At 40.0% G+C, this 23,646-nt stretch overlaps 54 non-coding genes across 54 annotated transcripts; all 54 read left to right on the top strand.

Moving 5' to 3' along the window:
- Positions 1 to 107: 107 nt before the first annotated feature.
- Trnar-ucg (transfer RNA arginine (anticodon UCG)) lies at positions 108 to 180 on the top strand. Its single transcript has one exon. It is a non-coding gene; the product is annotated as a tRNA-Arg (tRNA).
- A 341-nt stretch (positions 181 to 521) lies between these two features.
- Trnar-ucg (transfer RNA arginine (anticodon UCG)) lies at positions 522 to 594 on the top strand. Its single transcript has one exon. It is a non-coding gene; the product is annotated as a tRNA-Arg (tRNA).
- Positions 595 to 935: 341 nt separating this feature from the next.
- Trnar-ucg (transfer RNA arginine (anticodon UCG)) lies at positions 936 to 1,008 on the top strand. The gene has a single exon. It is a non-coding gene; the product is annotated as a tRNA-Arg (tRNA).
- A 145-nt stretch (positions 1,009 to 1,153) lies between these two features.
- On the top strand, positions 1,154 to 1,226 carry Trnar-ucg (transfer RNA arginine (anticodon UCG)). Its single transcript has one exon. It is a non-coding gene; the product is annotated as a tRNA-Arg (tRNA).
- Positions 1,227 to 1,567: 341 nt separating this feature from the next.
- Positions 1,568 to 1,640, top strand: Trnar-ucg (transfer RNA arginine (anticodon UCG)). The gene has a single exon. It is a non-coding gene; the product is annotated as a tRNA-Arg (tRNA).
- Positions 1,641 to 1,866: 226 nt separating this feature from the next.
- On the top strand, positions 1,867 to 1,939 carry Trnar-ucg (transfer RNA arginine (anticodon UCG)). The gene has a single exon. It is a non-coding gene; the product is annotated as a tRNA-Arg (tRNA).
- A 341-nt stretch (positions 1,940 to 2,280) lies between these two features.
- Trnar-ucg (transfer RNA arginine (anticodon UCG)) lies at positions 2,281 to 2,353 on the top strand. Its single transcript has one exon. It is a non-coding gene; the product is annotated as a tRNA-Arg (tRNA).
- Positions 2,354 to 2,878: 525 nt separating this feature from the next.
- On the top strand, positions 2,879 to 2,951 carry Trnar-ucg (transfer RNA arginine (anticodon UCG)). The gene has a single exon. It is a non-coding gene; the product is annotated as a tRNA-Arg (tRNA).
- Positions 2,952 to 3,292: 341 nt separating this feature from the next.
- On the top strand, positions 3,293 to 3,365 carry Trnar-ucg (transfer RNA arginine (anticodon UCG)). Its single transcript has one exon. It is a non-coding gene; the product is annotated as a tRNA-Arg (tRNA).
- Positions 3,366 to 3,591: 226 nt separating this feature from the next.
- Positions 3,592 to 3,664, top strand: Trnar-ucg (transfer RNA arginine (anticodon UCG)). The gene has a single exon. It is a non-coding gene; the product is annotated as a tRNA-Arg (tRNA).
- A 755-nt stretch (positions 3,665 to 4,419) lies between these two features.
- On the top strand, positions 4,420 to 4,492 carry Trnar-ucg (transfer RNA arginine (anticodon UCG)). The gene has a single exon. It is a non-coding gene; the product is annotated as a tRNA-Arg (tRNA).
- A 640-nt stretch (positions 4,493 to 5,132) lies between these two features.
- Positions 5,133 to 5,205, top strand: Trnar-ucg (transfer RNA arginine (anticodon UCG)). The gene has a single exon. It is a non-coding gene; the product is annotated as a tRNA-Arg (tRNA).
- Positions 5,206 to 5,431: 226 nt separating this feature from the next.
- Positions 5,432 to 5,504, top strand: Trnar-ucg (transfer RNA arginine (anticodon UCG)). The gene has a single exon. It is a non-coding gene; the product is annotated as a tRNA-Arg (tRNA).
- A 341-nt stretch (positions 5,505 to 5,845) lies between these two features.
- On the top strand, positions 5,846 to 5,918 carry Trnar-ucg (transfer RNA arginine (anticodon UCG)). The gene has a single exon. It is a non-coding gene; the product is annotated as a tRNA-Arg (tRNA).
- A 640-nt stretch (positions 5,919 to 6,558) lies between these two features.
- Trnar-ucg (transfer RNA arginine (anticodon UCG)) lies at positions 6,559 to 6,631 on the top strand. Its single transcript has one exon. It is a non-coding gene; the product is annotated as a tRNA-Arg (tRNA).
- A 226-nt stretch (positions 6,632 to 6,857) lies between these two features.
- Trnar-ucg (transfer RNA arginine (anticodon UCG)) lies at positions 6,858 to 6,930 on the top strand. The gene has a single exon. It is a non-coding gene; the product is annotated as a tRNA-Arg (tRNA).
- Positions 6,931 to 7,271: 341 nt separating this feature from the next.
- Positions 7,272 to 7,344, top strand: Trnar-ucg (transfer RNA arginine (anticodon UCG)). The gene has a single exon. It is a non-coding gene; the product is annotated as a tRNA-Arg (tRNA).
- A 1,169-nt stretch (positions 7,345 to 8,513) lies between these two features.
- On the top strand, positions 8,514 to 8,586 carry Trnar-ucg (transfer RNA arginine (anticodon UCG)). Its single transcript has one exon. It is a non-coding gene; the product is annotated as a tRNA-Arg (tRNA).
- Positions 8,587 to 9,226: 640 nt separating this feature from the next.
- Trnar-ucg (transfer RNA arginine (anticodon UCG)) lies at positions 9,227 to 9,299 on the top strand. Its single transcript has one exon. It is a non-coding gene; the product is annotated as a tRNA-Arg (tRNA).
- A 226-nt stretch (positions 9,300 to 9,525) lies between these two features.
- Positions 9,526 to 9,598, top strand: Trnar-ucg (transfer RNA arginine (anticodon UCG)). Its single transcript has one exon. It is a non-coding gene; the product is annotated as a tRNA-Arg (tRNA).
- Positions 9,599 to 9,939: 341 nt separating this feature from the next.
- Trnar-ucg (transfer RNA arginine (anticodon UCG)) lies at positions 9,940 to 10,012 on the top strand. The gene has a single exon. It is a non-coding gene; the product is annotated as a tRNA-Arg (tRNA).
- Positions 10,013 to 11,066: 1,054 nt separating this feature from the next.
- On the top strand, positions 11,067 to 11,139 carry Trnar-ucg (transfer RNA arginine (anticodon UCG)). The gene has a single exon. It is a non-coding gene; the product is annotated as a tRNA-Arg (tRNA).
- A 341-nt stretch (positions 11,140 to 11,480) lies between these two features.
- Trnar-ucg (transfer RNA arginine (anticodon UCG)) lies at positions 11,481 to 11,553 on the top strand. The gene has a single exon. It is a non-coding gene; the product is annotated as a tRNA-Arg (tRNA).
- Positions 11,554 to 11,779: 226 nt separating this feature from the next.
- Positions 11,780 to 11,852, top strand: Trnar-ucg (transfer RNA arginine (anticodon UCG)). Its single transcript has one exon. It is a non-coding gene; the product is annotated as a tRNA-Arg (tRNA).
- Positions 11,853 to 12,193: 341 nt separating this feature from the next.
- Trnar-ucg (transfer RNA arginine (anticodon UCG)) lies at positions 12,194 to 12,266 on the top strand. Its single transcript has one exon. It is a non-coding gene; the product is annotated as a tRNA-Arg (tRNA).
- Positions 12,267 to 12,607: 341 nt separating this feature from the next.
- On the top strand, positions 12,608 to 12,680 carry Trnar-ucg (transfer RNA arginine (anticodon UCG)). The gene has a single exon. It is a non-coding gene; the product is annotated as a tRNA-Arg (tRNA).
- Positions 12,681 to 13,426: 746 nt separating this feature from the next.
- Trnar-ucg (transfer RNA arginine (anticodon UCG)) lies at positions 13,427 to 13,499 on the top strand. The gene has a single exon. It is a non-coding gene; the product is annotated as a tRNA-Arg (tRNA).
- Positions 13,500 to 13,725: 226 nt separating this feature from the next.
- Positions 13,726 to 13,798, top strand: Trnar-ucg (transfer RNA arginine (anticodon UCG)). Its single transcript has one exon. It is a non-coding gene; the product is annotated as a tRNA-Arg (tRNA).
- A 341-nt stretch (positions 13,799 to 14,139) lies between these two features.
- On the top strand, positions 14,140 to 14,212 carry Trnar-ucg (transfer RNA arginine (anticodon UCG)). The gene has a single exon. It is a non-coding gene; the product is annotated as a tRNA-Arg (tRNA).
- Positions 14,213 to 14,553: 341 nt separating this feature from the next.
- On the top strand, positions 14,554 to 14,626 carry Trnar-ucg (transfer RNA arginine (anticodon UCG)). The gene has a single exon. It is a non-coding gene; the product is annotated as a tRNA-Arg (tRNA).
- Positions 14,627 to 14,967: 341 nt separating this feature from the next.
- On the top strand, positions 14,968 to 15,040 carry Trnar-ucg (transfer RNA arginine (anticodon UCG)). Its single transcript has one exon. It is a non-coding gene; the product is annotated as a tRNA-Arg (tRNA).
- A 466-nt stretch (positions 15,041 to 15,506) lies between these two features.
- Trnar-ucg (transfer RNA arginine (anticodon UCG)) lies at positions 15,507 to 15,579 on the top strand. Its single transcript has one exon. It is a non-coding gene; the product is annotated as a tRNA-Arg (tRNA).
- A 226-nt stretch (positions 15,580 to 15,805) lies between these two features.
- On the top strand, positions 15,806 to 15,878 carry Trnar-ucg (transfer RNA arginine (anticodon UCG)). Its single transcript has one exon. It is a non-coding gene; the product is annotated as a tRNA-Arg (tRNA).
- A 341-nt stretch (positions 15,879 to 16,219) lies between these two features.
- Positions 16,220 to 16,292, top strand: Trnar-ucg (transfer RNA arginine (anticodon UCG)). The gene has a single exon. It is a non-coding gene; the product is annotated as a tRNA-Arg (tRNA).
- Positions 16,293 to 16,518: 226 nt separating this feature from the next.
- On the top strand, positions 16,519 to 16,591 carry Trnar-ucg (transfer RNA arginine (anticodon UCG)). The gene has a single exon. It is a non-coding gene; the product is annotated as a tRNA-Arg (tRNA).
- A 167-nt stretch (positions 16,592 to 16,758) lies between these two features.
- Trnag-ucc (transfer RNA glycine (anticodon UCC)) lies at positions 16,759 to 16,831 on the top strand. The gene has a single exon. It is a non-coding gene; the product is annotated as a tRNA-Gly (tRNA).
- A 226-nt stretch (positions 16,832 to 17,057) lies between these two features.
- Positions 17,058 to 17,130, top strand: Trnar-ucg (transfer RNA arginine (anticodon UCG)). Its single transcript has one exon. It is a non-coding gene; the product is annotated as a tRNA-Arg (tRNA).
- Positions 17,131 to 17,471: 341 nt separating this feature from the next.
- On the top strand, positions 17,472 to 17,544 carry Trnar-ucg (transfer RNA arginine (anticodon UCG)). Its single transcript has one exon. It is a non-coding gene; the product is annotated as a tRNA-Arg (tRNA).
- Positions 17,545 to 17,770: 226 nt separating this feature from the next.
- Positions 17,771 to 17,843, top strand: Trnar-ucg (transfer RNA arginine (anticodon UCG)). Its single transcript has one exon. It is a non-coding gene; the product is annotated as a tRNA-Arg (tRNA).
- A 167-nt stretch (positions 17,844 to 18,010) lies between these two features.
- On the top strand, positions 18,011 to 18,083 carry Trnag-ucc (transfer RNA glycine (anticodon UCC)). Its single transcript has one exon. It is a non-coding gene; the product is annotated as a tRNA-Gly (tRNA).
- A 226-nt stretch (positions 18,084 to 18,309) lies between these two features.
- Positions 18,310 to 18,382, top strand: Trnar-ucg (transfer RNA arginine (anticodon UCG)). The gene has a single exon. It is a non-coding gene; the product is annotated as a tRNA-Arg (tRNA).
- A 341-nt stretch (positions 18,383 to 18,723) lies between these two features.
- On the top strand, positions 18,724 to 18,796 carry Trnar-ucg (transfer RNA arginine (anticodon UCG)). The gene has a single exon. It is a non-coding gene; the product is annotated as a tRNA-Arg (tRNA).
- Positions 18,797 to 19,022: 226 nt separating this feature from the next.
- On the top strand, positions 19,023 to 19,095 carry Trnar-ucg (transfer RNA arginine (anticodon UCG)). Its single transcript has one exon. It is a non-coding gene; the product is annotated as a tRNA-Arg (tRNA).
- A 341-nt stretch (positions 19,096 to 19,436) lies between these two features.
- Trnar-ucg (transfer RNA arginine (anticodon UCG)) lies at positions 19,437 to 19,509 on the top strand. Its single transcript has one exon. It is a non-coding gene; the product is annotated as a tRNA-Arg (tRNA).
- Positions 19,510 to 19,850: 341 nt separating this feature from the next.
- Positions 19,851 to 19,923, top strand: Trnar-ucg (transfer RNA arginine (anticodon UCG)). The gene has a single exon. It is a non-coding gene; the product is annotated as a tRNA-Arg (tRNA).
- A 341-nt stretch (positions 19,924 to 20,264) lies between these two features.
- Trnar-ucg (transfer RNA arginine (anticodon UCG)) lies at positions 20,265 to 20,337 on the top strand. Its single transcript has one exon. It is a non-coding gene; the product is annotated as a tRNA-Arg (tRNA).
- A 226-nt stretch (positions 20,338 to 20,563) lies between these two features.
- Positions 20,564 to 20,636, top strand: Trnar-ucg (transfer RNA arginine (anticodon UCG)). Its single transcript has one exon. It is a non-coding gene; the product is annotated as a tRNA-Arg (tRNA).
- A 341-nt stretch (positions 20,637 to 20,977) lies between these two features.
- Trnar-ucg (transfer RNA arginine (anticodon UCG)) lies at positions 20,978 to 21,050 on the top strand. The gene has a single exon. It is a non-coding gene; the product is annotated as a tRNA-Arg (tRNA).
- Positions 21,051 to 21,391: 341 nt separating this feature from the next.
- On the top strand, positions 21,392 to 21,464 carry Trnar-ucg (transfer RNA arginine (anticodon UCG)). Its single transcript has one exon. It is a non-coding gene; the product is annotated as a tRNA-Arg (tRNA).
- A 341-nt stretch (positions 21,465 to 21,805) lies between these two features.
- Positions 21,806 to 21,878, top strand: Trnar-ucg (transfer RNA arginine (anticodon UCG)). The gene has a single exon. It is a non-coding gene; the product is annotated as a tRNA-Arg (tRNA).
- Positions 21,879 to 22,104: 226 nt separating this feature from the next.
- Trnar-ucg (transfer RNA arginine (anticodon UCG)) lies at positions 22,105 to 22,177 on the top strand. Its single transcript has one exon. It is a non-coding gene; the product is annotated as a tRNA-Arg (tRNA).
- A 341-nt stretch (positions 22,178 to 22,518) lies between these two features.
- On the top strand, positions 22,519 to 22,591 carry Trnar-ucg (transfer RNA arginine (anticodon UCG)). Its single transcript has one exon. It is a non-coding gene; the product is annotated as a tRNA-Arg (tRNA).
- Positions 22,592 to 22,817: 226 nt separating this feature from the next.
- On the top strand, positions 22,818 to 22,890 carry Trnar-ucg (transfer RNA arginine (anticodon UCG)). Its single transcript has one exon. It is a non-coding gene; the product is annotated as a tRNA-Arg (tRNA).
- Positions 22,891 to 23,231: 341 nt separating this feature from the next.
- Positions 23,232 to 23,304, top strand: Trnar-ucg (transfer RNA arginine (anticodon UCG)). The gene has a single exon. It is a non-coding gene; the product is annotated as a tRNA-Arg (tRNA).
- The last annotated feature ends 342 nt before the right edge of the window (positions 23,305 to 23,646 follow it).

Below are 23,646 nucleotides of genomic sequence, written 5' to 3' on the forward strand. Positions count from 1 at the left end.
TGGACACTGGGCATTCAAAAGTAAGGTATTTATCTTGGTGACCAGAGAAAGAAAGAATGTTTTGATCCTCAGTGTACAATAGGCATTACTGCGTCTGTAAGATCGTTGGCCTCGTGGCCTAATGGATAAGGCGTCTGACTTCGAATCAGAAGATTGCGAGTTCGAGTCTCGTCGGGGTCGTACTACAACTCTTTTGATACAAAATTGAAAAGCGCTACAGTCAGCACAACCTTATTTCCCTCCCTCATCTATTAAAATGACAATGAGCAATGTTTTTTGGATTGAAAATAACATTTGAGTGGACACTGGGCATTCCAAAGTAGAGGATCTATCTAATGGACCATATACAAAAGGACTGTGTTATCTGTTAAAATGACAATGGGCAATGTTTTTCAGATGGAAAATACCATTTCAATGGACACTGAGCATTCAAAAGTAGATTTTTTATCTTGGTGACCAGAAGCAAAAGGAATGTTTGAACCGGAGTGTACAATAGGCATTACTGCGTCTGTAAGATCGTTGGCCTCGTGGCCTAATGGACAAGGCGTCTGACTTCGAATCAGAAGATTGCGAGTTCGAGTCTCGTCGGGGTCGTAGTACAACTCTTTTTATACAAAATTGAAAAGCGGTACAGTCAGCACAACCGTATTTCCCTCCCTCATCTATTAAAATGACAATGAGCAATCTTTTTTGGATTGAAAATAGCATTTCAGTGGACACTGGGCATTCCAAAGTAGAGGATCTATCTAATGGACCATATACAAAAGGACTGTGTTATCTGTTAAAATGACAATGGACAATGTTTTTCAGATGGAAAATACCATTTCAATGGACACTGAGCATTCAAAAGTAGATTTTTTATCTTGGTGACCAGAAGCAAAAGGAATGTTTGAACCGCAGTGTACAATAGGCATTACTGCATCTGTAAGATCGTTGGCCTCGTGGCCTAATGGATAAGGCGTCTGACTTCGAATCAGAAGATTGCGAGTTCGAGTCTCGTCGGGGTCGTAGTACAACTCTTTTTTGGATGAAAAATACCATTTCAATGGACACTGGGCATTCAAAAGTAACGTATTTATCTTGGTGACCAGAGAAAGAAAGAATGTTTTGATCCTCAGTGTACAATAGGCATTACTGCGTCTGTAAGATCGTTGGCCTCGTGGCCTAATGGATAAGGCGTCTGACTTCGAATCAGAAGATTGCGAGTTCGAGTCTCGTCGGGGTCGTAGTACAACTCTTTTTATACAAAATTGAAAAGCGCTACAGTCAGCACAACCTTATTTCCCTCCCTCATCTATTAAAATGACAATGAGCAATGTTTTTTGGATTGAAAATAACATTTCAGTGGACACTGGGCATTCCAAAGTAGAGGATCTATCTAATTGACCATATACAAAAGGACTGTGTTATGTGTTAAAATGACAATGGGCAATGTTTTTCAGATGCAAAATACCATTTCAATGGACACTGAGCATTCAAAAGTAGATTTGTTATCTTGGTGACCAGAAGCAAAAGGAATGTTTGAACCGGAGTGTACAATAGGCATTACTGCGTCTGTAAGGTCGTTGGCCTCGTGGCCTAATGGATAAGGCGTCTGACTTCGAATCAGAAGATTGCGAGTTCGAGTCTCGTCGGGGTCGTAGTACAACTCTTTTTATACAAAATTGAAAAGCGCTACAGTCAGCACAACCTTATTTCCCTCTCTCATCTATCAAAATGACAATGAGCAATGTTTTTTGGATGAAAAATACCATTTCAATGGACACTGGGCATTCAAAAGTAAGGTATTTATCTTGGTGACCAGAGAAAGAAAGAATGTTTTGATCCTCAGTGTACAATAGGCATTACTGCGTCTGTAAGATCGTTGGCCTCGTGGCCTAATGGATAAGGCGTCTGACTTCGAATCAGAAGATTGCGAGTTCGAGTCTCGTCGGGGTCGTAGTACAACTCTTTTTATACAAAATTGAAAAGCGCTACAGTCAGCACAACCTTATTTCCCTCCCTCATCTATTAAAATGACAATGAGCAATGTTTTTTGGATTGAAAATAACATTTCAGTGGACACTGGGCATTCCAAAGTAGAGGATCTATCTAATGGACCATATACAAAAGGACTGTGTTATCTGTTAAAATGACAATGGGCAATGTTTTTCAGATGGAAAATACCATTTCAGTAAACAGTGGGCATTCAAAAGTAAGCTATTTATCTTGGTGAAAAGAGAAAGAAAGAATGTTTGAACCGGAGTGTACAATACGCATTACTGCGTCTGTAAGATAGTTGGCCTCGTGGCCTAATGGATAAGGCGTCTGACTTCGAATCAGAAGATTGCGAGTTCGAGTCTCGTCGGGGTCGTAGTACAACTCTTTTTATACAAAACTGAAAAGCGCTACAGTCAGCACAACCTTATTTCCCTCTCTCATCTATCAAAATGACAATGAGCAATGTTTTTTGGATGGAAACTAACATTTCAGTGGACACTGGGCATTCAAAAGTAAGGTATTTATCTTGGTGACCAGAGAAAGAAAGAATGTTTTGATCCGCAGTGTACAATAGGCATTACTGCGTCTGTAAGATCGTTGTCCTCGTGGCCTAATGGATAAGGCGTCTGACTTCGAATCAGAAGATTGCGAGTTCGAGTCTCGTCGGGGTCGTAGTACAACTCTTTTTATACAAAATTGAAAAGCGCCACAGTCAGCACAACCTTATTTCCCTCTTTCATCTTTTAAAATGACAATGAGCAATGTTTTTTGGATGGAAAATAACATTTCAGTGAACAGTGAGGATTCAAAAGTAAGGTATTTATCTTGGTGACCAGAGAAAGAAAAAATGTTTTGATCCGCAGTGTACAATAGGCATTACTGCGTCTGTAAGATCGTTGGCCTCGTGGCCTAATGGATAAGGCGTCTGACTTCGAATCAGAAGATTGCGAGTTCGAGTCTCGTCGGGGTCGTACTACAACTCTTTTTATACAAAATTGAAAAGCGCTACAGTCAGCACAACCTTATTTCCCTCCCTCATCTATTAAAATGACAATGAGCAATGTTTTTTGGATTGAAAATAACATTTCAGTGGACACTGGGCATTCCAAAGTAGAGGATCTATCTAATTGACCATATACAAAAGGACTGTGTTATCTGTTAAAATGACAATGGGCAATGTTTTTCAGATGCAAAATACCATTTCAATGGACACTGAGCATTCAAAAGTAGATTTGTTATCTTGGTGACCAGAAGCAAAAGGAATGTTTGAACCGGAGTGTACAATAGGCATTACTGCGTCTGTAAGGTCGTTGGCCTCGTGGCCTAATGGATAAGGCGTCTGACTTCGAATCAGAAGATTGCGAGTTCGAGTCTCGTCGGGGTCGTAGTACAACTCTTTTTATACAAAATTGAAAAGCGCTACAGTCAGCACAACCTTATTTCCCTCTCTCATCTATCAAAATGACAATGAGCAATGTTTTTTGGATGAAAAATACCATTTCAATGGACACTGGGCATTCAAAAGTAAGGTATTTATCTTGGTGACCAGAGAAAGAAAGAATGTTTTGATCCTCAGTGTACAATAGGCATTACTGCGTCTGTAAGATCGTTGGCCTCGTGGCCTAATGGATAAGGCGTCTGACTTCGAATCAGAAGATTGCGAGTTCGAGTCTCGTCGGGGTCGTAGTACAACTCTTTTTATACAAAATTGAAAAGCGCTACAGTCAGCACAACCGTATATCCCTCCCTCATCTATTAAAATGACAATGAGCAATGTTTTTTGGATTGAAAATAACATTTCAGTGGACACTGGGCATTCCAAAGTAGAGGATCTATCTAATGGACCATATACAAAAGGACTGTGTTATCTGTTAAAATGACAATGGACAATGTTTTTCAGATGGAAAATACCATTTCAATGGACACTGAGCATTCAAAAGTAGATTTTTTATCTTGGTGACCAGAAGCAAAAGGAATGTTTGATCCGGAGTGTACAATAGGCATTACTGCGTCTGTAAGATCGTTGGCCTCGTGGCCTAATGGATAAGGCGTCTGACTTCGAATCAGAAGATTGCGAGTTCGAGTCTCGTCGGCGTCGTACTACAACTCTTTTTATACAAAATTGAAAAGCGCTACAGTCAGCACAACCTTATTTCCCTCCCTCATCTATTAAAATGACAATGAGCAATGTTTTTTGGATTGAAAATAACATTTCAGTGGACACTGGGCATTCCAAAGTAGAGGATCTATCTAATTGACCATATACAAAAGGACTGTGTTATGTGTTAAAATGACAATGGGCAATGTTTTTCAGATGCAAAATACCATTTCAATGGACACTGAGCATTCAAAAGTAGATTTGTTATCTTGGTGACCAGAAGCAAAAGGAATGTTTGAACCGGAGTGTACAATAGGCATTACTGCGTCTGTAAGGTCGTTGGCCTCGTGGCCTAATGGATAAGGCGTCTGACTTCGAATCAGAAGATTGCGAGTTCGAGTCTCGTCGGGGTCGTAGTACAACTCTTTTTATACAAAATTGAAAAGCGCTACAGTCAGCACAACCTTATTTCCCTCTCTCATCTATCAAAATGACAATGAGCAATGTTTTTTGGATGAAAAATACCATTTCAATGGACACTGGGCATTCAAAAGTAAGGTATTTATCTTGGTGACCAGAGAAAGAAAGAATGTTTTGATCCTCAGTGTACAATAGGCATTACTGCGTCTGTAAGATCGTTGGCCTCGTGGCCTAATGGATAAGGCGTCTGACTTCGAATCAGAAGATTGCGAGTTCGAGTCTCGTCGGCGTCGTACTACAACTCTTTTTATACAAAATTGAAAAGCGCTACAGTCAGCACAACATTATTTCCCTCCCTCATCTATTAAAATGACAATGAGCAATGTTTTTTGGATTGAAAATAACATTTCAGTGGACACTGGGCATTCCAAAGTAGAGGATCTATCTAATTGACCATATACAAAAGGACTGTGTTATGTGTTAAAATGACAATGGGCAATGTTTTTCAGATGCAAAATACCATTTCAATGGACACTGAGCATTCAAAAGTAGATTTGTTATCTTGGTGACCAGAAGCAAAAGGAATGTTTGAACCGGAGTGTACAATAGGCATTACTGCGTCTGTAAGGTCGTTGGCCTCGTGGCCTAATGGATAAGGCGTCTGACTTCGAATCAGAAGATTGCGAGTTCGAGTCTCGTCGGGGTCGTAGTACAACTCTTTTTATACAAAATTGAAAAGCGCTACAGTCAGCACAACCTTATTTCCCTCTCTCATCTATCAAAATGACAATGAGCAATGTTTTTTGGATGAAAAATACCATTTCAATGGACACTGGGCATTCAAAAGTAAGGTATTTATCTTGGTGACCAGAGAAAGAAAGAATGTTTTGATCCTCAGTGTACAATAGGCATTACTGCGTCTGTAAGATCGTTGGCCTCGTGGCCTAATGGATAAGGCGTCTGACTTCGAATCAGAAGATTGCGAGTTCGAGTCTCGTCGGGGTCGTACTACAACTCTTTTTATACAAAATTGAAAAGCGCTACAGTCAGCACAACCTTATTTCCCTCCCTCATCTATTAAAATGACAATGAGCAATGTTTTTTGGATTGAAAATAACATTTCAGTGGACACTGGGCATTCCAAAGTAGAGGATCTATCTAATTGACCATATACAAAAGGACTGTGTTATCTGTTAAAATAACAATGGGCAATGTTTTTCAGATGGAAAACACCATTTCAATGGACACTGAGCATTCAAAAGTAGATTTGTTATCTTGGTGACCAGAAGCAAAAGGAATGTTTGAACCGGAGTGTACAATAGGCATTACTGCGTCTGTAAGTTCGTTGGCCTCGTGGCCTAATGGATAAGGCGTCTGACTTCGAATCAGAAGATTGCGAGTTCGAGTCTCGTCGGGGTCGTACTACAACTCTTTTTATACAAAATTGAAAAGCGCTACAGTCAGCACAACCTTATTTCCCTCTCTCATCTATCAAAATGACAATGAGCAATGTTTTTTGGATGAAAAATACCATTTCAATGGACACTGGGCATTCAAAAGTAAAGTATTTATCTTGGTGACCAGAGAAAGAAAGAATGTTTTGATCCTCAGTGTACAATAGGCATTACTGCGTCTGTAAGATCGTTGGCCTCGTGGCCTAATGGATAAGGCGTCTGACTTCGAATCAGAAGATTGCGAGTTCGAGTCTCGTCGGAGTCGTAGTACAACTCTTTTGATACAAAATTGAAAAGCGCTACAGTCAGCACAACCTTATTTCCCTCCCTCATCTATTAAAATGACAATGAGCAATCTTTTTTGGATTGAAAATAACATTTCAGTGGACACTGGGCATTCCAAAGTAGAGGATCTATCTAATGGACCATATACAAAAGGACTGTGTTCTCTGTTAAAATGACAATGGACAATGTTTTTCAGATGGAAAATACCATTTTAATGGACACTGAGCATTCAAAAGTAGATTTTTTATCTTGGTGACCAGAAGCAAAAGGAATGTTTGAACCGGAGTGTACAATAGGCATTACTGCGTCTGTAAGATCGTTGGCCTCGTGGCCTAATGGATAAGGCGTCTGACTTCGAATCAGAAGATTGCGAGTTCGAGTCTCGTCGGGGTCGTACTACAACTCTTTTTATACAAAATTGAAAAGTGCTACAGTCAGCACAACCGTATTTCCCTCCCTCATCTATTAAAATGACAATGAGCAATGTTTTTTGGATTGAAAATACCATTTCAATGGACACTGGGCATTCAAAAGTAAGGTATTTATCTTGGTGACCAGAGAAAGAAAGAATGTTTTGATCCTCAGTGTACAATAGGCATTACTGCGTCTGTAAGATCGTTGGCCTCGTGGCCTAATGGATAAGGCGTCTGACTTCGAATCAGAAGATTGCGAGTTCGAGTCTCGTCGGGGTCGTAGTACAACTCTTTTTATACAAAATTGAAAAGCGCTACAGTCAGCACAACCTTATTTCCCTCCCTCATCTATTAAAATGACAATGAGCAATGTTTTTTGGATTGAAAATAACATTTCAGTGGACACTGGGCATTCCAAAGTAGAGGATCTATCTAATGGACCATATACAAAAGGTCTGTGTTATCTGTTAAAATGACAATGGGCAATGTTTTTCAGATGGAAAATACCATTTCAATGGACACTGAGCATTCAAAAGTAGATTTTTTATCTTGGTGACCAGAAGCAAAAGGAATGTTTGAACCGGAGTGTACAATAGGCATTACTGCGTCTGTAAGATCGTTGGCCTCGTGGCCTAATGGATAAGGCGTCTGACTTCGAATCAGAAGATTGCGAGTTCGAGTCTCGTCGGGGTCGTAGTACAACTCTTTTTATACAAAACTGAAAAGCGGTACAGTCAGCACAACCTTTTTTCCTTCCCTCATCTATTAAAATGACAATGAGCAATCTTTTTTGGATTGAAAATAACATTTCAGTGGACACTGGGCATTCCAAAGTAGAGGATCTATCTAATGGACCATATACAAAAGGACTGTGTTTTCTGTTAAAATGACAATGGACAATGTTTTTCAGATGGAAAATACCATTTCAATGGACACTGAGCATTCAAAAGTAGATTATTTATCTTGGTGACCAGAAACAAAAGGAATGTTTGAACCGGAGTGTACAATAGGCATTACTGCGTCTGTAAGTTCGTTGGCCTCGTGGCCTAATGGATAAGGCGTCTGACTTCGAATCAGAAGATTGCGAGTTCCAGTCTCGTCGGGGTCGTAGTACAACTCTTTTTATACAAAATTGAAAAGCGCTACAGTCAGCACAACCTTATTTCCCTCCCTCATCTATTAAAATGACAATGAGCAATGTTTTTTGGATTGAAAATAACATTTCAGTGGACACTGGGCATTCCAAAGTAGAGGATCTATCTAATTGACCATATACAAAAGGACTGTGTCATCTGATAAAATGACAATGGGCAATGTTTTTCAGATGGAAAATACCATTTCAATGGACACTGAGCATTCAAAAGTAGATTTGTTATCTTGGTGACCAGAAGCAAAAGGAATGTTTGAACCGGAGTGTGCAATAGGCATTACTGCGTCTGTAAGATCGTTGGTCTTGTGGCCTAATGGATAAGGCGTCTGACTTCGAATCAGAAGATTGCGAGTTCGAGTCTCGTCGGGGTCGTACTGCAACTCTTTTTATACAAAATTGAAAAGCGCTACAGTCAGCACAACCTTATTTCCCTCCCTCATCTATTAAAATGACAATGAGCAATGTTTTTTGGATTGAAAATAACATTTCAGTGGACACTGGGCATTCCAAAGTAGAGGATCTATCTAATTGACCATATACAAAAGGACTGTGTTATCTGTTAAAATGACAATGGGCAATGTTTTTCAGATGGAAAATACCATTTCAATGGACACTGAGCATTCAAAAGTAGATTTCTTATCTTGGTGACCAGAAGCAAAAGGAATGTTTGAACCGGAGTGTACAATAGGCATTACTGCGTCTGTAAGATCGTTGGCCTCGTGGCCTAATGGATAAGGCGTCTGACTTCGAATCAGAAGATTGCGAGTTCGAGTCTCGTCGGGGTCGTACTACAACTCTTTTTATACAAAATTGAAAAGCGGTACAGTCAGCACAACCTTATTTATCTCTCTCGTCTATTAAAATGACAATGAGCAATGTTTTTTGGATGAAAAATACCATTTCAATGGACACTGGGCATTCAAAAGTAAGGTATTTATCTTGGTGACCAGAGAAAGAAAGAATGTTTTGATCCTCAGTGTACAATAGGCATTACTGCGTCTGTAAGATCGTTGGAATCGTGGCCTAATGGATAAGGCGTCTGACTTCGAATCAGAAGATTGCGAGTTCGAGTCTCGTCGGGGTCGTACTACAACTCTTTTTATGCAAAATTGAAAAGCGCTACAGTCAGCACAACCTTATTTCCCTCCCTCATCTATTAAAATGACAATGAGCAATGTTTTTTGGATTGAAAATAACATTTCAGTGGACACTGGGCATTCCAAAGTAGAGGATCTATCTAATGGACCATATACAAAAGGACTGTGTTATCTGTTAAAATGACAATGGGCAATGTTTTTCAGATGGAAAATACCATTTCAATGGACACTGAGCATTCAAAAGTAGATTTTTTATCTTGGTGACCAGAAGCAAAAGGAATGTTTGAACCGGAGTGTACAATAGGCATTACTGCGTCTGTAAGATCGTTGGCCTCGTGGCCTAATGGATAAGGCGTCTGACTTCGAATCAGAAGATTGCGAGTTCGAGTCTCGTCGGGGTCGTAGTACAACTCTTTTTATACAAAATTGAAAAGCGCTACAGTCAGCACAACCTTATTTATCTCTCTCGTCTATTAAAATGACAATGAGCAATGTTTTTTGGATGAAAAATACCATTTCAATGGACACTGGGCATTCAAAAGTAACGTATTTATCTTGGTGACCAGAGAAAGAAAGAATGTTTTGATCCTCAGTGTACAATAGGCATTACTGCGTCTGTAAGATCGTTGGCCTCGTGGCCTAATGGATAAGGCGTCTGACTTCGAATCAGAAGATTGCGAGTTCGAGTCTCGTCGGGGTCGTACTACAACTCTTTTGATACAAAATTGAAAAGCGCTACAGTCAGCACAACCTTATTTCCCTCCCTCATCTATTAAAATGACAATGAGCAATGTTTTTTGGATTGAAAATAACATTTCAGTGGACACTGGGCATTCCAAAGTAGAGGATCTATCTAATGGACCATATACAAAAGGACTGTGTTATCTGTTAAAATGAGAATGGGCAATGTTTTTCAGATGGAAAATACCATTTCAATGGACACTGAGCATTCAAAAGTAGATTTGTCATCTTGGTGACCAGAAGCAAAAGGAATGTTTGAACCGGAGTGTACAATAGGCATTACTGCGTCTGTAAGATCGTTGGCCTCGTGGCCTAATGGATAAGGCGTCTGACTTCGAATCAGAAGATTGCGAGTTCGAGTCTCGTCGGGGTCGTAGTACAACTCTTTTGATACAAAATTGAAAAGCGCTACAGTCAGCACAACCTTATTTCCCTCCCTCATCTATTAAAATGACAATGAGCAATGTTTTTTGGATTGAAAATAACATTTCAGTGGACACTGGGCATTCCAAAGTAGAGGATCTATCTAATGGACCATATACAAAATTACTGTGTTATCTGTTAAAATGACAATGGGCAATGTTTTTCAGATGGAAAATACCATTTCAATGGACACTGAGCATTCAAAAGTAGATTTGTTATCTTGGTGACCAGAAGCAAAAGGAATGTTTGAACCGGAGTGTACAATAGGCATTACTGCGTCTGTAAGATCGTTGGCCTCATGGCCTAATGGATAAGGCGTCTGACTTCGAATCAGAAGATTGCGAGTTCGAGTCTCGTCGGGGTCGTAGTACAACTCTTTTTATACAAAATTGAAAAGCGCTACAGTCAGCACAACCTTATTTATCTCTCTCGTCTATTAAAATGACAATGAGCAATGTTTTTTGGATGAAAAATACCATTTCAATGGACACTGGGCATTCAAAAGTAAGGTATTTATCTTGGTGACCAGAGAAAGAAAGAATGTTTTGATCCTCAGTGTACAATAGGCATTACTGCGTCTGTAAGATCGTTGGCCTCATGGCCTAATGGATAAGGCGTCTGACTTCGAATCAGAAGATTGCGAGTTCGAGTCTCGTCGGGGTCGTAGTACAACTCTTTTGATACAAAATTGAAAAGCGCTACAGTCAGCACAACCTTATTTCCCTCCCTCATCTATTAAAATGACAATGAGCAATGTTTTTTGGATTGAAAATAACATTTCAGTGGACACTGGGCATTCCAAAGTAGAGGATCTATCTAATGGACCATATACAAAAGGACTGTGTTATCTGTTAAAATGACAATGGGCAATGTTTTTCAGATGGAAAATACCATTTCAATGGACACTGAGCATTCAAAAGTAGATTTGTTATCTTGGTGACCAGAAGCAAAAGGAATGTTTGAACCGGAGTGTACAATAGGCATTACTGCGTCTGTAAGATCGTTGGCCTCGTGGCCTAATGGATAAGGCGTCTGACTTCGAATCAGAAGATTGCGAGTTCGAGTCTCGTCGGGGTCGTAGTACAACTCTTTTGATACAAAATTGAAAAGCGCTACAGTCAGCACAACCTTATTTCCCTCCCTCATCTATTAAAATGACAATGAGCAATCTTTTTTGGATTGAAAATAACATTTCAGTGGTCACTGGGCATTCCAAAGTAGAGGATCTATCTAATGGACCATATACAAAAGGACTGTGTTATCTGTTAAAATGACAATGGACAATGTTTTTCAGATGGAAAATACCATTTCAATGGACACTGAGCATTCAAAAGTAGATTTGTTATCTTGGTGACCAGAAGCAAAAGGAATGTTTGAACCGGAGTGTACAATAGGCATTACTGCGTCTGTAAGATCGTTGGCCTCGTGGCCTAATGGATAAGGCGTCTGACTTCGAATCAGAAGATTGCGAGTTCGAGTCTCGTCGGGGTCGTAGTACAACTCTTTTTATACAAAATTGAAAAGCGGTACAGTCAGCACAACCTTATTTATCTCTCTCGTCTATTAAAATGACAATGAGCAATGTTTTTTGGATGAAAAATACCATTTCAATGGACACTGGGCATTCAAAAGTAAGGTATTTATCTTGGTGACCAGAGAAAGGAAGAATGTTTTGATCCTCAGTGTACAATAGGCATTACTGCGTCTGTAAGATCGTTGGCCTCGTGGCCTAATGGATAAGGCGTCTGACTTCGAATCAGAAGATTGCGAGTTCGAGTCTCGTCGGGGTCGTACTACAACTCTTTTGATACAAAATTGAAAAGCGCTACAGTCAGCACAACCTTATTTCCCTCCCTCATCTATTAAAATGACAATGAGCAATGTTTTTTGGATTGAAAATAACATTTCAGTGGACACTGGGCATTCCAAAGTAGAGGATCTATCTAATGGACCATATACAAAAGGACTGTGTTATCTGTTAAAATGACAATGGGCAATGTTTTTCAGATGGAAAATACCATTTCAATGGACACTGAGCATTCAAAAGTAGATTTTTTATCTTGGTGACCAGAAGCAAAAGGAATGTTTGAACCGGAGTGTACAATAGGCATTACTGCGTCTGTAAGATCGTTGGCCTCGTGGCCTAATGGATAAGGCGTCTGACTTCGAATCAGAAGATTGCGAGTTCGAGTCTCGTCGGGGTCGTACTGCAACTCTTTTTATACAAAATTGAAAAGCGCTACAGTCAGCACAACCTTATTTCCCTCCCTCATCTATTAAAATGACAATGAGCAATCTTTTTTGGATTGAAAATAACATTTCAGTGGACACTGGGCATTCCAAAGTAGAGGATCTATCTAATGGACCATATACAAAAGGACTGTGTTATCTGTTAAAATGACAATGGACAATGTTTTTCAGATGGAAAATACCATTTCAATGGACACTGAGCATTCAAAAGTAGATTTGTGATCTTGGTGACCAGAAGCAAAAGGAATGTTTGAACCGGAGTGTACAATAGGCATTACTGCGTCTGTAAGTTCGTTGGCCTCGTGGCCTAATGGATAAGGCGTCTGACTTCGAATCAGAAGATTGCGAGTTCGAGTCTCGTCGGGGTCGTAGTACAACTCTTTTTATACAAAATTGAAAAGCGCTACAGTCAGCACAACCTTATTTCCCTCCCTCATCTATTAAAATGACAATGAGCAATGTTTTGAAAAAACATTTCAGTGGACACTGGGCATTCCAAAGTAGAGGATCTATCTAATTGACCATATACAAAAGGACTGTGTCATCTGATAAAATGACAATGGGCAATGTTTTTCAGATGGAAAATACCATTTCAATGGACACTGAGCATTCAAAAGTAGATTTGTTATCTTGGTGACCAGAAGCAAAAGGAATGTTTGAACCGGAGTGTACAATAGGCATTACTGCGTCTGTAAGATCGTTGGCCTTGTGGCCTAATGGATAAGGCGTCTGACTTCGAATCAGAAGATTGCGAGTTCGAGTCTCGTCGGGGTCGTACTGCAACTCTTTTTATACAAAATTGAAAAGCGCTACAGTCAGCACAACCTTATTTGCCTCCCTCATCTATTAAAATGACAATGAGCAATGTGTTTGGATTGAAAATAACATTTCAGTGGACACTGGGCATTCCAAAGTAGAGGATCTATCTAATGGACCATATACAAAAGGACTGTGTTATCTGTTAAAATGACAATGGGCAATGTTTTTCAGATGGAAAATACCATTTCAATGGACACTGAGCATTCAAAAGTAGATTTGTTATCTTGGTGACCAGAAGCAAAAGGAATGTTTGAACCGGAGTGTACAATAGGCATTACTGCGTCTGTAAGATCGTTGGCCTCGTGGCCTAATGGATAAGGCGTCTGACTTCGAATCAGAAGATTGCGAGTTCGAGTCTCGTCGGGGTCGTAGTAAAACTCTTTTTATACAAAATTGAAAAGCTGTACAGTCAGCACAACCTTATTTATCTCTCTCGTCTATTAAAATGACAATGAGCAATGTTTTTTGGATGAAAAATACCATTTCAATGGACACTGGGCATTCAAAAGTAAGGTATTTATCTTGGTGACCAGAGAAAGAAAGAATGTTTTGATCCTCAGTGTACAATAGGCATTACTGCGTCTGTAAGATCGTTGGCCTCGTGGCCTAATGGATAAGGCGTCTGACTTCGAATCAGAAGATTGCGAGTTCGAGTCTCGTCGGGGTCGTAGTACAACTCTTTTTATACAAAATTGAAAAGCGCTACAGTCAGCACAACCTTATTTCCCTCCCTCATCTATTAAAATGACAATGAGCAATGTTTTTTGGATTGAAAATAACATTTCAGTGGACACTGGGCATTCCAAAGTAGAGGATCTATCTAATGGACCATATACAAAAGGACTGTGTTATCTGTTAAAATGACAATGGGCAATGTTTTTCAGATGGAAAATACCATTTCAATGGACACTGAGCATTCAAAAGTAGATTTGTTATCTTGGTGACCAGAAGCAAAAGGAATGTTTGAACCGGAGTGTACAATAGGCATTACTGCGTCTGTAAGATCGTTGGCCTCGTGGCCTAATGGATAAGGCGTCTGACTTCGAATCAGAAGATTGCGAGTTCGAGTCTCGTCGGGGTCGTAGTACAACTCTTTTGATACAAAATTGAAAAGCGCTACAGTCAGCACAACCTTATTTCCCTCCCTCATCTATTAAAATGACAATGAGCAATGTTTTTTGGATTGAAAATAACATTTCAGTGGACACTGGGCATTCCAAAGTAGAGGATCTATCTAATGGACCATATACAAAAGGACTGTGTTATCTGTTAAAATGACAATGGGCAATGTTTTTCAGATGGAAAATACCATTTCAATGGACACTGAGCATTCAAAAGTAGATTTGTTATCTTGGTGACCAGAAGCAAAAGGAATGTTTGAACCGGAGTGTACAATAGGCATTACTGCGTCTGTAAGATCGTTGGCCTCGTGGCCTAATGGATAAGGCGTCTGACTTCGAATCAGAAGATTGCGAGTTCGAGTCTCGTCGGGGTCGTACTACAACTCTTTTGATACAAAATTGAAAAGCGCTACAGTCAGCACAACCTTATTTCCCTCGCTCATCTATTAAAATGACAATGAGCAATGTTTTTTGGATTGAAAATAACATTTCAGTGGACACTGGGCATTCCAAAGTAGAGGATCTATCTAATGGACCATATACAAAAGGACTGTGTTATCTGTTAAAATGACAATGGGCAATGTTTTTCAGATGGAAAATACCATTTCAATGGACACTGAGCATTCAAAAGTAGATTTTTTATCTTGGTGACCAGAAGCAAAAGGAATGTTTGAACCGGAGTGTACAATAGGCATTACTGCGTCTGTAAGATCGTTGGCCTCGTGGCCTAATGGATAAGGCGTCTGACTTCGAATCAGAAGATTGCGAGTTCGAGTCTCGTCGGGGTCGTAGTACAACTCTTTTGATACAAAATTGAAAAGCTGTACAGTCAGCACAACCTTATTTCCCTCTCTCATCTATTAAAATGACAATGAGCAATGTTTTTTGGATGAAAAATACCATTTCAATGGACACTGGGCATTCAAAAGTAAGGTATTTATCTTGGTGACCAGAGAAAGAAAGAATGTTTTGATCCTCAGTGTACAATAGGCATTACTGCGTCTGTAAGATCGTTGGCCTCATGGCCTAATGGATAAGGCGTCTGACTTCGAATCAGAAGATTGCGAGTTCGAGTCTCGTCGGGGTCGTACTGCAACTCTTTTGATACAAAATTGAAAAGCGCTACAGTCAGCACAACCTTATTTCCCTCCCTCATCTATTAAAATGACAATGAGCAATGTTTTTTGGATTGAAAATAACATTTCAGTGGACACTGGGCATTCCAAAGTAGAGTTACTGCGTCTGTAAGATCGTTGGCCTCGTGGCCTAATGGATAAGGCGTCTGACTTCGAATCAGAAGATTGCGAGTTCGAGTCTCGTCGGGGTCGTAGTACAACTCTTTTGATACAAAATTGAAAAGCTGTACAGTCAGCACAACCTTATTTCCCTCTCTCATCTATTAAAATGACAATGAGCAATGTTTTTTGGATGAAAAATACCATTTCAATGGACACTGGGCATTCAAAAGTAAGGTATTTATCTTGGTGACCAGAGAAAGAAAGAATGTTTTGATCCTCAGTGTACAATAGGCATTACTGCGTCTGTAAGATCGTTGGCCTCGTGGCCTAATGGATAAGGCGTCTGACTTCGAATCAGAAGATTGCGAGTTCGAGTCTCGTCGGGGTCGTACTGCAACTCTTTTGATACAAAATTGAAAAGCGCTACAGTCAGCACAACCTTATTTCCCTCCCTCATCTATTAAAATGACAATGAGCAATGTTTTTTGGATTGAAAATAACATTTCAGTGGACACTGGGCATTCCAAAGTAGAGGATCTATCTAATGGACCATATACAAAAGGACTGTGTTATCTGTTAAAATGACAATGGACAATGTTTTTCAGATGGAAAATACCATTTCAATGGACACTGAGCATTCAAAAGTAGATTTGTTATCTTGGTGACCAGAAGCAAAAGGAATGTTTGAACCGGAGTGTACAATAGGCATTACTGCGTCTGTAAGATCGTTGGCCTCGTGGCCTAATGGATAAGGCGTCTGACTTCGAATCAGAAGATTGCGAGTTCGAGTCTCGTCGGGGTCGTAGTACAACTCTTTTGATACAAAATTGAAAAGCTGTACAGTCAGCACAACCTTATTTCCCTCTCTCATCTATTAAAATGACAATGAGCAATGTTTTTTGGATGAAAAATACCATTTCAATGGACACTGGGCATTCAAAAGTAAGGTATTTATCTTGGTGACCAGAGAAAGAAAGAATGTTTTGATCCTCAGTGTACAATAGGCATTACTGCGTCTGTAAGATCGTTGGCCTCGTGGCCTAATGGATAAGGCGTCTGACTTCGAATCAGAAGATTGCGAGTTCGAGTCTCGTCGGGGTCGTAGTACAACTCTTTTGATACAAAATTGAAAAGCGCTACAGTCAGCACAACCTTATTTCCCTCCCTCATCTATTAAAATGACAATGAGCAATGTTTTTTGGATTGAAAATAACATTTCAGTGGACACTGGGCATTCCAAAGTAGAGTTACTGCGTCTGTAAGATCGTTGGCCTCGTGGCCTAATGGATAAGGCGTCTGACTTCCAATCAGAAGATTGCGAGTTCGAGTCTCGTCGGGGTCGTAGTACAACTCTTTTGATACAAAATTGAAAAGCTGTACAGTCAGCACAACCTTATTTCCCTCTCTCATCTATTAAAATGACAATGAGCAATGTTTTTTGGATGAAAAATACCATTTCAATGGACACTGGGCATTCAAAAGTAAGGTATTTATCTTGGTGACCAGAGAAAGAAAGAATGTTTTGATCCTCAGTGTACAATAGGCATTACTGCGTCTGTAAGATCGTTGGCCTCGTGGCCTAATGGATAAGGCGTCTGACTTCGAATCAGAAGATTGCGAGTTCGAGTCTCGTCGGGGTCGTACTGCAACTCTTTTGATACAAAATTGAAAAGCGCTACAGTCAGCACAACCTTATTTCCCTCCCTCATCTATTAAAATGACAATGAGCAATGTTTTTTGGATTGAAAATAACATTTCAGTGGACACTGGGCATTCCAAAGTAGAGGATCTATCTAATGGACCATATACAAAAGGACTGTGTTATCTGTTAAAATGACAATGGACAATGTTTTTCAGATGGAAAATACCATTTCAATGGACACTGAGCATTCAAAAGTAGATTTGTTATCTTGGTGACCAGAAGCAAAAGGAATGTTTGAACCGGAGTGTACAATAGGCATTACTGCGTCTGTAAGATCGTTGGCCTCGTGGCCTAATGGATAAGGCGTCTGACTTCGAATCAGAAGATTGCGAGTTCGAGTCTCGTCGGGGTCGTAGTACAACTCTTTTGATACAAAATTGAAAAGCTGTACAGTCAGCACAACCTTATTTCCCTCTCTCATCTATTAAAATGACAATGAGCAATGTTTTTTGGATGAAAAATACCATTTCAATGGACACTGGGCATTCAAAAGTAAGGTATTTATCTTGGTGACCAGAGAAAGAAAGAATGTTTTGATCCTCAGTGTACAATAGGCATTACTGCGTCTGTAAGATCGTTGGCCTCGTGGCCTAATGGATAAGGCGTCTGACTTCGAATCAGAAGATTGCGAGTTCGAGTCTCGTCGGGGTCGTAGTACAACTCTTTTGATACAAAATTGAAAAGCGCTACAGTCAGCACAACCTTATTTCCCTCCCTCATCTATTAAAATGACAATGAGCAATGTTTTTTGGATTGAAAATAACATTTCAGTGGACACTGGGCATTCCAAAGTAGAGTTACTGCGTCTGTAAGATCGTTGGCCTCGTGGCCTAATGGATAAGGCGTCTGACTTCCAATCAGAAGATTGCGAGTTCGAGTCTCGTCGGGGTCGTAGTACAACTCTTTTGATACAAAATTGAAAAGCTGTACAGTCAGCACAACCTTATTTCCCTCTCTCATCTATTAAAATGACAATGAGCAATGTTTTTTGGATGAAAAATACCATTTCAATGGACACTGGGCATTCAAAAGTAAGGTATTTATCTTGGTGACCAGAGAAAGAAAGAATGTTTTGATCCTCAGTGTACAATAGGCATTACTGCGTCTGTAAGATCGTTGGCCTCGTGGCCTAATGGATAAGGCGTCTGACTTCGAATCAGAAGATTGCGAGTTCGAGTCTCGTCGGGGTCGTACTGCAACTCTTTTGATACAAAATTGAAAAGCGCTACAGTCAGCACAACCTTATTTCCCTCCCTCATCTATTAAAATGACAATGAGCAATGTTTTTTGGATTGAAAATAACATTTCAGTGGACACTGGGCATTCCAAAGTAGAGGATCTATCTAATGGACCATATACAAAAGGACTGTGTTATCTGTTAAAATGACAATGGACAATGTTTTTCAGATGGAAAATACCATTTCAATGGACACTGAGCATTCAAAAGTAGATTTGTTATCTTGGTGACCAGAAGCAAAAGGAATGTTTGAACCGGAGTGTACAATAGGCATTACTGCGTCTGTAAGATCGTTGGCCTCGTGGCCTAATGGATAAGGCGTCTGACTTCGAATCAGAAGATTGCGAGTTCGAGTCTCGTCGGGGTCGTAGTACAACTCTTTTTATACAAAATTGAAAAGCTGTACAGTCCGCACAACCTTATTTCCCTCTCTCATCTATTAAAATGACAATGAGCAATGTTTTTTGGATGAAAAATACCATTTCAATGGACACTGGGCATTCAAAAGTAAGGTATTTATCTTGGTGACCAGAGAAAGAAAGAATGTTTTGATCCTCAGTGTACAATAGGCATTACTGCGTCTGTAAGATCGTTGGCCTCGTGGCCTAATGGATAAGGCGTCTGACTTCGAATCAGAAGATTGCGAGTTCGAGTCTCGTCGGGGTCGTACTGCAACTCTTTTGATACAAAATTGAAAAGCGCTACAGTCAGCACAACCTTATTTCCCTCCCTCATCTATTAAAATGACAATGAGCAATGTTTTTTGGATTGAAAATAACATTTCAGTGGACACTGGGCATTCCAAAGTAGAGGATCTATCTAATGGACCATATACAAAAGGACTGTGTTATCTGTTAAAATGACAATGGACAATGTTTTTCAGATGGAAAATACCATTTCAATGGACACTGAGCATTCAAAAGTAGATTTGTTATCTTGGTGACCAGAAGCAAAAGGAATGTTTGAACCGGAGTGTACAATAGGCATTACTGCGTCTGTAAGATCGTTGGCCTCGTGGCCTAATGGATAAGGCGTCTGACTTCGAATCAGAAGATTGCGAGTTCGAGTCTCGTCGGGGTCGTAGTACAACTCTTTTGATACAAAATTGAAAAGCGCTACAGTCAGCACAACCTTATTTCCCTCGCTCATCTATTAAAATGACAATGAGCAATGTTTTTTGGATTGAAAATAACATTTCAGTGGACACTGGGCATTCCAAAGTAGAGGATCTATCTAATGGACCATATACAAAAGGACTGTGTTATCTGTTAAAATGACAATGGGCAATGTTTTTCAGATGGAAAATACCATTTCAATGGACACTGAGCATTCAAAAGTAGATTTGTTATCTTGGTGACCAGAAGCAAAAGGAATGTTTGAACCGGAGTGTACAATAGGCATTACTGCGTCTGTAAGATCGTTGGCCTCGTGGCCTAATGGATAAGGCGTCTGACTTCGAATCAGAAGATTGCGAGTTCGAGTCTCGTCGGGGTCGTAGTACAACTCTTTTTATACAAAATTGAAAAGCGCTACAGTCAGCACAACCTTATTTCCCTCGCTCATCTATTAAAATGACAATGAGCAATGTTTTTTGGATTGAAAATAACATTTCAGTGGACACTGGGCATTCCAAAGTAGAGGATCTATCTAATGGACCATATACAAAAGGACTGTGTTATCTGTTAAAATGACAATGGGCAATGTTTTTCAGATGGAAAATACCATTTCAATGGACACTGAGCATTCAAAAGTAGATTTGTTATCTTGGTGACCAGAAGCAAAAGGAATGTTTGAACCGGAGTGTACAATAGGCATTACTGCGTCTGTAAGATCGTTGGCCTCGTGGCCTAATGGATAAGGCGTCTGACTTCGAATCAGAAGATTGCGAGTTCGAGTCTCGTCGGGGTCGTAGTACAACTCTTTTGATACAAAATTGAAAAGCTGTACAGTCCGCACAACCTTATTTCCCTCTCTCATCTATTAAAATGACAATGAGCAATGTTTTTTGGATGAAAAATACCATTTCAATGGACACTGGGCATTCAAAAGTAAGGTATTTATCTTGGTGACCAGAGAAAGAAAGAATGTTTTGATCCTCAGTGTACAATAGGCATTACTGCGTCTGTAAGATCGTTGGCCTCGTGGCCTAATGGATAAGGCGTCTGACTTCGAATCAGAAGATTGCGAGTTCGAGTCTCGTCGGGGTCGTACTGCAACTCTTTTGATACAAAATTGAAAAGCGCTACAGTCAGCACAACCTTATTTCCCTCCCTCATCTATTAAAATGACAATGAGCAATGTTTTTTGGATTGAAAATAACATTTCAGTGGACACTGGGCATTCCAAAGTAGAGGATCTATCTAATGGACCATATACAAAAGGACTGTGTTATCTGTTAAAATGACAATGGACAATGTTTTTCAGATGGAAAATACCATTTCAATGGACACTGAGCATTCAAAAGTAGATTTGTTATCTTGGTGACCAGAAGCAAAAGGAATGTTTGAACCGGAGTGTACAATAGGCATTACTGCGTCTGTAAGATCGTTGGCCTCGTGGCCTAATGGATAAGGCGTCTGACTTCGAATCAGAAGATTGCGAGTTCGAGTCTCGTCGGGGTCGTAGTACAACTCTTTTGATACAAAATTGAAAAGCGCTACAGTCAGCACAACCTTATTTCCCTCGCTCATCTATTAAAATGACAATGAGCAATGTTTTTTGGATTGAAAATAACATTTCAGTGGACACTGGGCATTCCAAAGTAGAGGATCTATCTAATGGACCATATACAAAAGGACTGTGTTATCTGTTAAAATGACAATGGGCAATGTTTTTCAGATGGAAAATACCATTTCAATGGACACTGAGCATTCAAAAGTAGATTTGTTATCTTGGTGACCAGAAGCAAAAGGAATGTTTGAACCGGAGTGTACAATAGGCATTACTGCGTCTGTAAGATCGTTGGCCTCGTGGCCTAATGGATAAGGCGTCTGACTTCGAATCAGAAGATTGCGAGTTCGAGTCTCGTCGGGGTCGTAGTACAACTCTTTTTATACAAAATTGAAAAGCGCTACAGTCAGCACAACCTTATTTCCCTCGCTCATCTATTAAAATGACAATGAGCAATGTTTTTTGGATTGAAAATAACATTTCAGTGGACACTGGGCATTCCAAAGTAGAGGATCTATCTAATGGACCATATACAAAAGGACTGTGTTATCTGTTAAAATGACAATGGGCAATGTTTTTCAGATGGAAAATACCATTTCAATGGACACTGAGCATTCAAAAGTAGATTTGTTATCTTGGTGACCAGAAGCAAAAGGAATGTTTGAACCGGAGTGTACAATAGGCATTACTGCGTCTGTAAGATCGTTGGCCTCGTGGCCTAATGGATAAGGCGTCTGACTTCGAATCAGAAGATTGCGAGTTCGAGTCTCGTCGGGGTCGTAGTACAACTCTTTTGATACAAAATTGAAAAGCTGTACAGTCAGCACAACCTTATTTCCCTCTCTCATCTATTAAAATGACAATGAGCAATGTTTTTTGGATGAAAAATACCATTTCAATGGACACTGGGCATTCAAAAGTAAGGTATTTATCTTGGTGACCAGAGAAAGAAAGAATGTTTTGATCCTCAGTGTACAATAGGCATTACTGCGTCTGTAAGATCGTTGGCCTCGTGGCCTAATGGATAAGGCGTCTGACTTCGAATCAGAAGATTGCGAGTTCGAGTCTCGTCGGGGTCGTACTGCAACTCTTTTTATACAAAATTGAAAAGCGCTACAGTCAGCACAACCTTATTTCCCTCCCTCATCTATTAAAATGACAATGAGCAATGTTTTTTGGATTGAAAATAACATTTCAGTGGACACTGGGCATTCCAAAGTAGAGGATCTATCTAATTGACCATATACAAAAGGACTGTGTTATCTGTTAAAATGACAATGGGCAATGTTTTTCAGATGGAAAATACCATTTCAATGGACACTGAGCATTCAAAAGTAGATTTGTTATCTTGGTGACCAGAAGCAAAAGGAATGTTTGAACCGGAGTGTACAATAGGCATTACTGCGTCTGTAAGATCGTTGGCCTCGTGGCCTAATGGATAAGGCGTCTGACTTCGAATCAGAAGATTGCGAGTTCGAGTCTCGTCGGGGTCGTACTGCAACTCTTTTGATACAAAATTGAAAAGCGCTACAGTCAGCACAACCTTATTTCCCTCTCTCATCTATTAAAATGACAATGATCAATGTTTTTTGGATGAAAAATACCATTTCAATGGACACTGGGCATTCAAAAGTAAGGTATTTATCTTGGTGACCAGAGAAAGAAAGAATGTTTTGATCCTCAGTGTACAATAGGCATTACTGCGTCTGTAAGATCGTTGGCCTCGTGGCCTAATGGATAAGGCGTCTGACTTCGAATCAGAAGATTGCGAGTTCGAGTCTCGTCGGGGTCGTACTGCAACTCTTTTGATACAAAATTGAAAAGCGCTACAGTCAGCACAACCTTATTTCCCTCGCTCATCTATTAAAATGACAATGAGCAATGTTTTTTGGATTGAAAATAACATTTCAGTGGACACTGGGCATTCCAAAGTAGAGGATCTATCTAATGGACCATATACAAAAGGACTGTGTTATCTGTTAAAATGACAATGGGCAATGTTTTTCAGATGGAAAATACCATTTCAATGGACACTGAGCATTCAAAAGTAGATTTGTTATCTTGGTGACCAGAAGCAAAAGGAATGTTTGAACCGGAGTGTACAATAGGCATTACTGCGTCTGTAAGATCGTTGGCCTCGTGGCCTAATGGATAAGGCGTCTGACTTCGAATCAGAAGATTGCGAGTTCGAGTCTCGTCGGGGTCGTAGTACAACTCTTTTGATACAAAATTGAAAAGCTGTACAGTCAGCACAAATATAATTTCTTTCGTTTGAGGCACGAATTAGAATGAAATTTCTTTCTCCTAGCGTCGGAAGATACAACAAAGGGAAGTAATGCTATAGGTATGGGGGCGCTCTGGTAGGTATAAAAGGGAGGGAAATTTGAATTGGATTATTCTCAGCTGCGGTGCACCAGCGGTCAGTTTTGATTATGGACGGTCCCGCGAGAGTCAACACTGACAGTGACAAGTTAGACGCCATTTTGAAAAAGTTGGATCAATCACAAGCTGAAATTAGGAAGGCAGTTAATGAGAAGATTGAAGGTCT

The sequence above is a fragment of the Haliotis asinina genome, chromosome 3 (genome assembly GCF_037392515.1).
Source record: "Haliotis asinina isolate JCU_RB_2024 chromosome 3, JCU_Hal_asi_v2, whole genome shotgun sequence".
Lineage (NCBI taxonomy): Eukaryota > Metazoa > Mollusca > Gastropoda > Lepetellida > Haliotidae > Haliotis > Haliotis asinina.